We start from the raw sequence: 10,736 nt of genomic DNA on the forward strand, positions 1-10,736 counted from the left end.
TTGCCACTTGGCAGTGGTGGGTTAGTGAATTTATGTGCTTACTCATTTATCAAATTTATATACCGGTAGCTGCCCACCTGACCAAACAAGTGACTTGGGCAGTTTCTGGTTCCAAGGCCAAAAAAGAACTACCAATTTTCATTTCTTAAGAGAATCCCTGTCCCACATGCATACAAGCCAGCTTAGAGCCTTATCTGTAATCACATCATTAAAATACATTAGTTGCTAATATCAGAGTTCTTAGAATAAATAAAACAGGGTCTAATACTGAATAGTATGTCTAGGATAGGATAGAAATGATTGTGTTTCCAATTTTAACCCAGCAAATTTTTATAATTTTGAAAGATGACATTATGCTTGCAAATGCATTTGTAATATAAGGAAAATATTTCTTTGTGCATTATAAATATATGGGATAAAAGTGACGCAGCGCATTTATTTTAGCAGACTGCAGTTGGGGGGAATGTGAAATGTTTAAGTAGGTTACCATATCCTTTTTATATTTATCTCAGGCTCACAATATACTTCTAAATGACATACCTATATCATTTCAATTTCTTCTAAGAAATGGTAAGTGCAAGAAATTAAACCATGCAGATAATTTAATTAACCACATAAATATTTTAACTATTGGAATTTTTCACACACACACACACACACTCCCCAAAAAAGTTCAGAAAAACAAAGTTGTGCTGTAATTGTCAAACCTTATGTAGCTGAAGGAACAAAATCTCACATATTTCAGAAAGATAGCTAGTTTAAGTTAAAAGCAGAATCTTTAAAACTTCAAGAGTGAATTCCCAACTACTATTGGACTGGCTTAATTAAAACAGACTTTTTCTGAAATAATGTATTTCCATAGATTCTCATGCTAATATTGCAAAAATAAAATTGTTCCATCCCTACGTTTCATTGTGGTTCTGACAGTATGCTGTGTAGAGGTGCTGCTTTCTATCTGTTTTCAGTTTTACTGTTGTTGTTTTTTGCCTATTTTCCAAAGCACCAGAAGGCATGAGAAGAAACAATGGAGGAAAACTAACCAAGGAGAAAACCAACCTAGAACTAAGGAGAAAAATTTCTGAACAGAGAACAATTGACCAGTGGAACAGTTTGCCTACAGAAATTATGGGTGCTCCATCATTGGAGGTTTTTAAGAACAGGTTGAACAGCCATTTGTTTGGAATGGTAAGGGGTCTCCTGCTTGAGCAGGGGGTTGGATTAGGCAGAAGATCTACAACAGACATGTCAAACACAAGGCCCGGGGGCCGGATCCGGCCCGCGAAGTGGTTTCATGTGGCCTGCGAAGCCATCCTGGAAACAGTGAGGGAACGGCCCCCACTGCCTTGGCCCTGGCCCAGAGACCCTCCTTCTGCCAGAGACCCTCAGATCTGTCCCACTCCTGCCCAGGCCCCCATAGGCACCCTTGATGCGAACGATGTAGAGCTGGCCACGCCCACCCAGTAGGCCATACGCACTCTAGCCACGCCCACCCAGTAGGCCATGCCCACCCAGGCCATACCCACACGGCCCCCTGAGGGCAACCGCAATGCTGATGCGGCCCTCAATGAGTTTGACAGCCCTGATCTACAAGGTCCCTTCCAACTCTGTTATTCTGTTCTCTTCTGTTTCATTTCATTACGAGTTTTAAATGGGTACCTGCCAGTGTAGAAATGCAGATTTTACATGTATCTAAAACTACTGCAATGGTAACAAAATCAAAACAACCCAAATTAGAATTGCTAGTGCTGATCAATAATAGTAATAATAGTATTAGCGTTGTTTTAATTCTTCCTATAACCCTACATTCTTCTCTAGCTAAATACTGCTCTCTGGAGCAGGCCTGTCAAATTGCTGGCCTGCGGGTTGGATGGATCATACTGAAACCGCGCCCACCCCATTGCTTGCAATGGAGAAAAAGTCGTGACACGTGCGACATCATGTGATGTCGCGAGTTTGACATGCCTGGTCTCGACGTTCTGATATGTGGTATCATACTTAAACATCTAAATACATCCAATAGTTGTCCTCTGAATCAGAGGTCCCCAACCTTTTGGGCACCAGGGACCGGTTCCATGGAGAGGTTTTTGCCAAATTTATTTACCAATAGCAATTAGACATTTATACCACATCATAGTGCTTTACAGCCCTCTCGGCAGTTTATGATTGCTTCCCCCAACAATCTGGGTCCTCATTTTACCAACCTCGTGAGGATGGAAGGCTGAGTCAACCTTGAGCCACTGAGAATTGAACTGCTGGCAGTTGGCAGAATTAGCCTGCAATACTACATTCTAACCACTGCACCACCATGGCTATTTATTATTCCTGAGAAGTCATAACAATACAATGTACAATGAATCCTGAGAAGGAAAACTTTTTTCCCCCACCTTGATTGAGCAAAATCCCTTTCTGTTCACAAGAAGCTACTACTGAGCTTCAGGATCCTTACTGCAAGACTATCACCTGGGGGCATCCCTTGAAGACTGCTTAGGAACTATAGTTAAGTGTGTCTGATAGGGATCAGTCTTTATAGGAATCCTGCTTGTCCAAACAGAAGGAAAAGGTTGAGTTTCTGTGTCACCTCTAACTCTATTAAAAATAATGGGATTTAAATGAAGTAGTTGATTTGTCTTGATTCCTTGTTAATAAAATCAAATATGCACTTGGGGGCAGGGGAGCTAATAAGATAAAAACTAAGCATTCAAACTTTCACCATCTGCATTCAAGAGAGATATCAATATATTTCTCTTTATGCCTTTAGTTCTCTGAATAAAGCAGCCAGAACCAAGTTTTCAGAGAGAGACAGAGAGATGTCATCTCAAAAGAGAATTCTTTATATTGAGTACCCTACTTTACACACACCCGTTGTATTCCAGAATCTACTGCAAAAATGAAAGGAAATGAACAATGCCATGTAAATATTTACTGTTCATGGTTTGCCTTATAGGATTTTTTCCCAACTTCCTAGTCTAGCATTCTGGTATTCTATGGAAGTCTCCTAGCCAAGTACTAAGAATGTCCACCAAGCTTAGTGTTGAGGCCAGGGAAAGTTAGAACTGAGTTCATGTGTATGTATGTATGTATGTATTTATTTATTTGGTTTATATACCGCCCTACTCCCAAAGGACTCAGGGCGGTTTACAAGGCAAAATTTAAAAACAATACAATATAAAATTAAAATTAAATTAAATTAAGTCTAGCCGCAAAAAATTAAAATCACAATTTAAAAACATTAAACCCCTCAGTCCAGACCAGATAGCTCAAAGAGCCAGGTTTTTAGATCCCGGTGAAATGAACGAAGGTCGGGGGCAGTCTGGAGTTCCATTGGCAGTTGATTCCATAGGGCAGGCGCGCCCACAGAGAACGCCCTCCCCCTGGGGATCACCCGTCGGCAATCCTTGACCGGTGGTACCCTGAGGAGGCCTTCCCTGTGGGAGCGCACAGGACGATGGGAAATTGACGCTGGCAGCAGGTGCTCCCTCAGATAATCCGGGCCCATGCCATTTAGGGCTTTATAGGTCATCACCAGCACCTTGAATCTCACCCGGATGTATGTATGTAAGAGGTCTTCCATTACTTAGGACCTGGAACCTTAAACGTCCATCTTATGCACTTTGGCATGAGAATCACTTCAAACATACAGCCAATCTCTGTTTGATTGATCATACTAATTAAAGGTAAAGGGTTCCCCTGCACATGCGTGCTAGTCGTTTCTGACTCTAGGGGCCGGTGCTCATCTCCGTTTCAAAGCCAAAGAGCCAGCGCTTGTCCGAGGATGTCTCCGTGGTCATGTGGCCGGCATGACTAGACGCCAAAGGCGCACGGAACGCTGTTACCTTCCCACCGTAGTGGTCCCTATTTTTCTACTTGCATTTTTTACATGCTTTCGAACTGCTAGGTTGGCAGAAGCTGGGACGAGTAACAGGCGCTCACTCTGCTACGCGTTACTCGGTATTCAACCCACCAAACTGCCGACCTTCTGATCGACAAGCTCAGCATCCTAACCCACTGAGCCACCGCGTCCCTTACTAATTAGTGAGATCATAAAAACTGATTTTGTTGTCATATCAAGGAATTCCTGCTACAGTGGGTAGCTTGAAATATTTTGAAAGGTACAAGTTAACAACTGAATGATTGTGGAGAAAATGCATACATTTATTCAATGGAAAGAGGACCAGAATGTAAGGCACTCTGAAAGAGGAAGTCAGAAGTTTTTCTGGGAAAAATCTGCCTTGATTACTATTCTTAACATATTCTTTAGCAAATCCGAGATGATCTTTGCACATGACAGTTAAATTATCTGGAAAAAACATGTTTTTCATTATGAATAAGTGTGTTGCTTTGACAGAGGATGGGGTTACTTTGTTTTCCTTATAATACAAACAATATATTTAAGCTAAGTTCCTTCTAAAAGAAAGCGCACACACCGGCAGGAATCTTTGTAATTACCTTTCTTGAAAAGTGGAGACTTACCATCTGCAGGGTATCGTAGGAGGGCAACTGTCTTACTGCATGGTAGCAAAAAATCGGGAGTCTGGTAGCTCTTTTTCTGACTATGGATAGTCCTCATTTAGTGACTGCCTCATTCAGCAACTGTTCATAGCTGCGACAGAGAAGAAAAAGTAATTTTACAACCAATCCTCCTTAGCAGATCTGTAAAGCACCAGAAGGCAAGAGTAGAGACAATGGATTTCACTTATTGGCCATTTGGCTTATTGGTCCCAGATGTGAATTACTTGTAACACATTTTATTTATCAAAAGACAGTTTTCTTTCTGATCATCTGCAGAATGGAAATCTACCACTTGGGGGCGCTCATTTCTAAGACCCTTGCTTCTTTGAAGTGCAATAAAACAAGGACCAAGACTTCCTTAAGATCTTTTGAACTGGGCTTTTATCTCATAGTTCCCCATGGCCATGGGTCTAGATAACGCCTTCCATTTGTAACTTTCCCATGTCTTGCATATCCTTCCTACCCTAGGGGGAAAAATCTACTGAAGAACAATGAAATAATGGTTCTTTTGGAAACGGAAAGGTTCTTTTGGAACTAGAAGGAATGCAAAGAAGAGGAACAAGGTAAGGGGTCTGGAGGCTAAACTGTATGATGAACAATTGAGGGAACTAGGTATGTCTAGTCTAACAAAGAGAAAGGGTTAGCGGAGATTTGACAGCAGTCTTCCAGTATTTGAGGGGCTTTTCACAGAAGGAATTGACAAAGGACAAGAAGTAATTGGTGGAAGATCATTAAAGAGAGACCCAACCTAGAACTAAGAAGAAATTTCCTGACTGTTAGAACAATCAGTGGAACGGTTTGCCTTCTGAAGCTGTGGGTGCTCCATCACAGAAGGTTTTCAAGAAGAGACTGGATAACTCTTGGCTCGGAATAATATAGGGTTCATGCTCCAGCAGGAGATTGGATTGATTTAGAAGGCCTCCAATATCCAATCCTATTAGTCTGTTTTATTTGGAGAGACAGTCTACAGCCACGGCAATAGAAGGCTGGGAAAATATTAATGAAGGCTAAGGTCTTAATAACAGAAGCAGACTTCAAAAAGTAAATTCCCTAAGAAAAACTTTTTAGATCCACGATCTCCTTTCAATTTATTAGTCACTTTTTTTATATAATAGAAAAAGGAAATGTTATGGGGCTAGGCTAGGGGCAATAAAAAGAAGCATTGTGGTCGAAGAGGTTAAGGACTTAAATGGCATAGGAAACTTGAAGAGCGCATTTGATTTGCTATGTGGCATTTGAAGTTCTGTTTATGTCAGCAAAGAAGTTGACGTAGATACATTCCAGAAGATAAAATCAAATCTATAGTATATCTCACCTAGATTAGCAACATTTTCTTAAAACTTTGAAATTATGACGCTGAAGATAACTGCCTATAAAATAGAGTGGGATTCACAGACACGTACAAAATATATGTCCTGAGCATGCTGAGACAGCTTTCACTGATAAAACAGACAAAACTTGGATAAATGACAAAATAAGAATTTAAGTTGAAGTTTCTCATTTCAGGTCCTGAATAAATAAATAAATTCCCTCCCCCAATTCTATACCTTAGTATTTCCAATCCCCCTTTTCAATTTTTAACTATGAAGCCAAGGAAAATAATCTATGAAATCTGATTATGTGACAAAACTGGTTTTGCATTAGGGAGAGGCTTGCGGGAATGCTAAGTGGATAATTTTCACTTTGATCCAAGGACATCTCCAAGCTATGGAGATGTCAAAAAAAGTCAAGACAGGGGTCATGGTGATGTGATTGAAGCTCCACCTCACATGCATGCATGGCACAAATTTCCAAGACTTCAGTCATCTTCTAAGAATTTATGGTATAATGCTAGAATCTTGGAGGATATATCAAAAGTTGGGGGGCAACCTCACATTAGCTTTTGTAATATCTCAGGGTAAATCTCAGGAGATGTTTCAACAAAGGCATCTAAGCTGTTGTATAAATATTTGTGGTATCTGCAGCAGAGAATGCACCAAAAAGGGAGAGCCATTTTCTTCCAGCCCTGCCAACATATAACAATATGATGAATGATTGCAGGAACTAAGATATGTCTGGTCAAACAAAGAGAAGGACTAGGGGTAATATGAAAGCAGCTTCCAGTACTTGAGGCACTGTCACAGAGAAAGAAGGTGTCAGCCTATTCTCCAAAGCACCTGAGGGCAGGACAAGAAGCAACCAGTAGAAGATCATTAAAGAGAGATCCAAACTAGAGTTAAGGAGACATTTCCTGACGTGAGAACAATTAATCAGTGGAATGGCTTACGTCTGGAAGTTATGGGTGCTCCATTACTGGCGGTTTTCAAGACAAGATTGGACAGCGATTTATCCAAAATTGTATCCTGCTTGAACAGGAAGTTTGACTAGAAGACCTCCAAGATCCCTTTCAGTCCTATTAATTCTATGGTTACGTGTGTATCCTTTGCAGAGTCACTTAGTTGGTCAGAAATCACCAGTTCTCTTGGAAAAGCCCACCTTTTAGAATTATGGTCCTCCTCTCTATCTCCCTCTCGGCCTACTTCCATATAATCTTTTTCTAGAGTTATAATCTGCATTGGTGTTCCTGGGCTTGATAATTCATTTTAAAAAAATAATATCTACTTAATATATGACCGTGAAAGCTTTGCCCTAAAGCAGAACTCTACCCTGCATTGCTAAAGTGGAATGGGACAACTCGCCACAGCCAACTCACCATGAGACAACTCACCGCAGTTTACTCGCCACCGAACAACTCACCAGGGGACAATTTTATAATTCAATTTAATTATTTAAAATAATGTAAAACTTTTTTGTCATTCACATTTGATTTTGTCCCTCCTTTTGCATCCTTTAATGATTCTATTCCACCATTTCTTCGACATTAGCGTAACTCTTGTCCCACAGCAAGTTGTCCCACGGTGAGTTGGCCCTGGCAACTTGTCCTAGACCCCCTCTATAAGAAGTACTTTGGAATTATTGTCATAGCAGTTCTTCTGAAGATGGAATTTAGCTTTCAGAATAAATTGCATTGGCTTTCCAAGATTACTGGAAGTTCCAAAATATTTTGAATTCATTTGTTGGATGGCGCATCTTTACTATAGCAGTATTCTCTCTTCCACCAGCTGTATGTAGTGATGGCCATGTGGTTTTCTGAATGCCCTTTGAGAAAATACTTCTGCCCAGATATGCCAGCTGGATGTTTAATAGTAGCAACATTGTCTGAAAAGCAAGGAGTTTTTGTGTTGTATTGCCATGTGTTTCTCTAACTACACATTCAAGATCTGGAATGAGACTTGAAGACAAAAACCACGAGCATTTGAGAGAAAACCAAAAAGCAACAATAGATCATTTGTTTGCTATTTACATTGATAAGATATCTATAAAAGCAGAATTTCAGGGTGCCAAACTATATAATGATGATGATGATGATGATAAAGTTGGAAGGGACCTTGGAGGTCATCTAGTCCAACCTCCTGCTCAGGCAGGAAATGTACATAATGGAATTAGTATTTCAAATGTGTGTATATTTGTGCTCTTTCAACTTGATTTTAATATTTTGTTTTATTGTATGTTTTGCCAAAATGCGTGTGATCTTGTGCAAAAACTTATGTTGTAGGGTTTGTGAGGTTTTTCCCCCCCTAAAACTCACAATGAAATGATGAAAATGGACTAGTATTTTTTCCAGGAATCTGCATTGGATCTTTGATTTATGCTAGTTTGTGTTTGTTCAACAAGTTTGGCTGATGCTTTTGCTTATGTTCTCATCCAAGTTGGGAAACAGTGCATAATTCCCACAGTTTTATGTTTTTGCTTGAATATACTGTAGTTTTATAATCTTTAAGTCCCTCATTTTCTTTGATCAGATCCTGAGTCCAGTAAACAAGCAACCTGAATCTGACTCACATAGTCTTCTGCTCTGATATAAACATTACATGATACTAGACATTCTCTTTTTTAAAATTCATTTGGAAGTTGTTTTATCAAAGCAGTTTTGCTTTCCCTCTTTCAACAAGGAATGGTCACATATCTATATTTGATCTTTTTTGCAGAAATTTTGATTTTATTTATGTTTTATGAGATTTGCTCTTTATATCAAACAGGTGGAAGAGATGAATCCTCCAGGCATGGACCATTGTGCTATGTAACAGAATAACCAGGTTGTGCAGTAAAAATTACTTCATTCTTTTCAAATGACCTCTTTATTTGTCTTCTGGTGAGATGCTTCCAACTGCCTCAGAATTTTTTGATTCACTTTCATATCTTTTCTCATTAAATTGATGGTGTAGGAAAGTTCTGCAGGTAGTCCTCAACTTACAACCATTATTGAACCCAAAATTTATGCTGCCAAGTGAGACATTTGTAAAGTGAGTTTTGCCCACCCCATTAACACTTCTGGAAGCTGCAAAGGGATCTGGAGAAGGAGAACATCAAGAGGCTGAAGATGGACAGACAGAGGAGAATGGTGCTGGAGGAGATCAAGTTACAACTTCTTTGGATGATCCCAGAGAACAGAGGGTGACGCGTGCTGCTTTAAAACGATCAAAAAAGATAAAAGAACAAGATCAGCAGAAGTCTATGGAACTTTCACAACGTACTTACAGCCAAGCAGTGGGAGGTGGGAAAAGATTTGGGTGAGGAATGTAAAACTTACACAAGCTTGAAATCTAAGAGAGAATTTTTACAAAATGTTTTATAGATGGCATTTAGATCTTAAAAAGCTAAGTATGTATCTGAATTATTAGCCTAAATGTTGGAGGTGCGGTGATGAAGACGCAATATATTTTCATATATGGTGGACTTGTAAAAAGGTTAAGGCTTTTTGGATAAAAGTCTGGTGGAACATACAGAAGATTTTTAAACGGAGGTTAAAGTTTTGTCCGCAACCTTTTTTTTTTTTTGTTTTCTTTTTTTTGTTGGGAATAATTATAGATGCTACAGTTGTGGACACTAAGTTGATGTTGAATTTAATTGGCAGTAAGACTTTTGATAGGTCAGTTCTGGAAGAAAGAGGAACTGCCGATCATAGAAGAGTGGACTTTAAAGGTTTCCGACCTGGTTGAAATGGTGAAGATTTCGGCCTATTTGAAAGATTACTTGCAAGAACGCTATATTATGGAAGGGAGAAAATGGATTGAGTTTATCCAGAATAAGTATAGGGTGAAGAAGTTTTATGTAGTATTTGAATAAGTCTTCTTTCTTTTTTTCTTTTTCTATCTTAGTTTTTTTATATATATATTTAATATTACTAAGGTTTGTTTTATCCTATATAAGCTAGAGAGTGATAGATTTTAGAGTTTATGGTTGTTAGTATATGGTTGTTTATGATTGTTTTTTTTATATATATACCTTGTATTTAGCTCTGGGAAGTCGGGGGGGAGGGGGGAGGGGGGAGAGGAAGGGGGGGAGGGAGAAGGGAGGGGGAGGGGGGATTTTTAAGGGAAAAATTGTATGTTAAAACTTTTCAATAAAAAAAAAGTGAGTTTTGCCCCATTTTACGACTTTTCTTGCCACAGCCGTTACGTGAATCACTGCAGTTGTGGAAATTAGTAACACAGTTGTTAAGTGAATCTGGCCTCCCCCTTGACTTTGCTTGTCAGATTGTCACAAAAGGTGGTCGCATGACCCCAAGACGCTGTGACTGTCATAAATATGAGTTGCCAGGCAGTTGAATTTTGATCATGTGACCACGAGGATGCTGCAACGGTCGTTTGAAAAACAGTTGTAACAGTGCTATTTTAAGTTTGAACAGTCATTTAACAAGCTGTCGAGGACCACCTGTGATATCAGGCTATGTAGCTGATTGTCAACAACTTGGTTTATAGGAACAAAAGAGGAATGTATAAAGTTACACTTCAGCACTGTCTTTCAAACCATGGCTTAATGCTGGCAATGTGTGATTTATATCATTGTAAAAGCAGGAAGGATATCTGAGCATTAAACTTATTTCGGTAATCTCACAGTCTCCTGAGTGAAGGAAAGGTAGAACTTGCTGAAATTAAGCTGATTTATAGATTCTACATCTAAATGTTATCCATCCAGTGTGGTAGACAATTAACTTAATTCTCTCTCCAAAATTCAGAAAATTAGTTCAATATACTTCAATGGAGGTTTCTAAATTATTTGTATGATTAATCATTCCACTTTTTATAATAAATGCTTAACAAGGGTAAAAAAGCCAAAACAAAATCTATTTTCTCTTATCGTTTTTTTTAGGAGGCACATAAATCAGAAACCTGATTTATACTTTG

This window comes from Vipera berus (assembly GCF_964194415.1).
Source record: "Vipera berus genome assembly, chromosome: 2".
NCBI classification, from domain to species: domain Eukaryota; kingdom Metazoa; phylum Chordata; class Lepidosauria; order Squamata; family Viperidae; genus Vipera; species Vipera berus.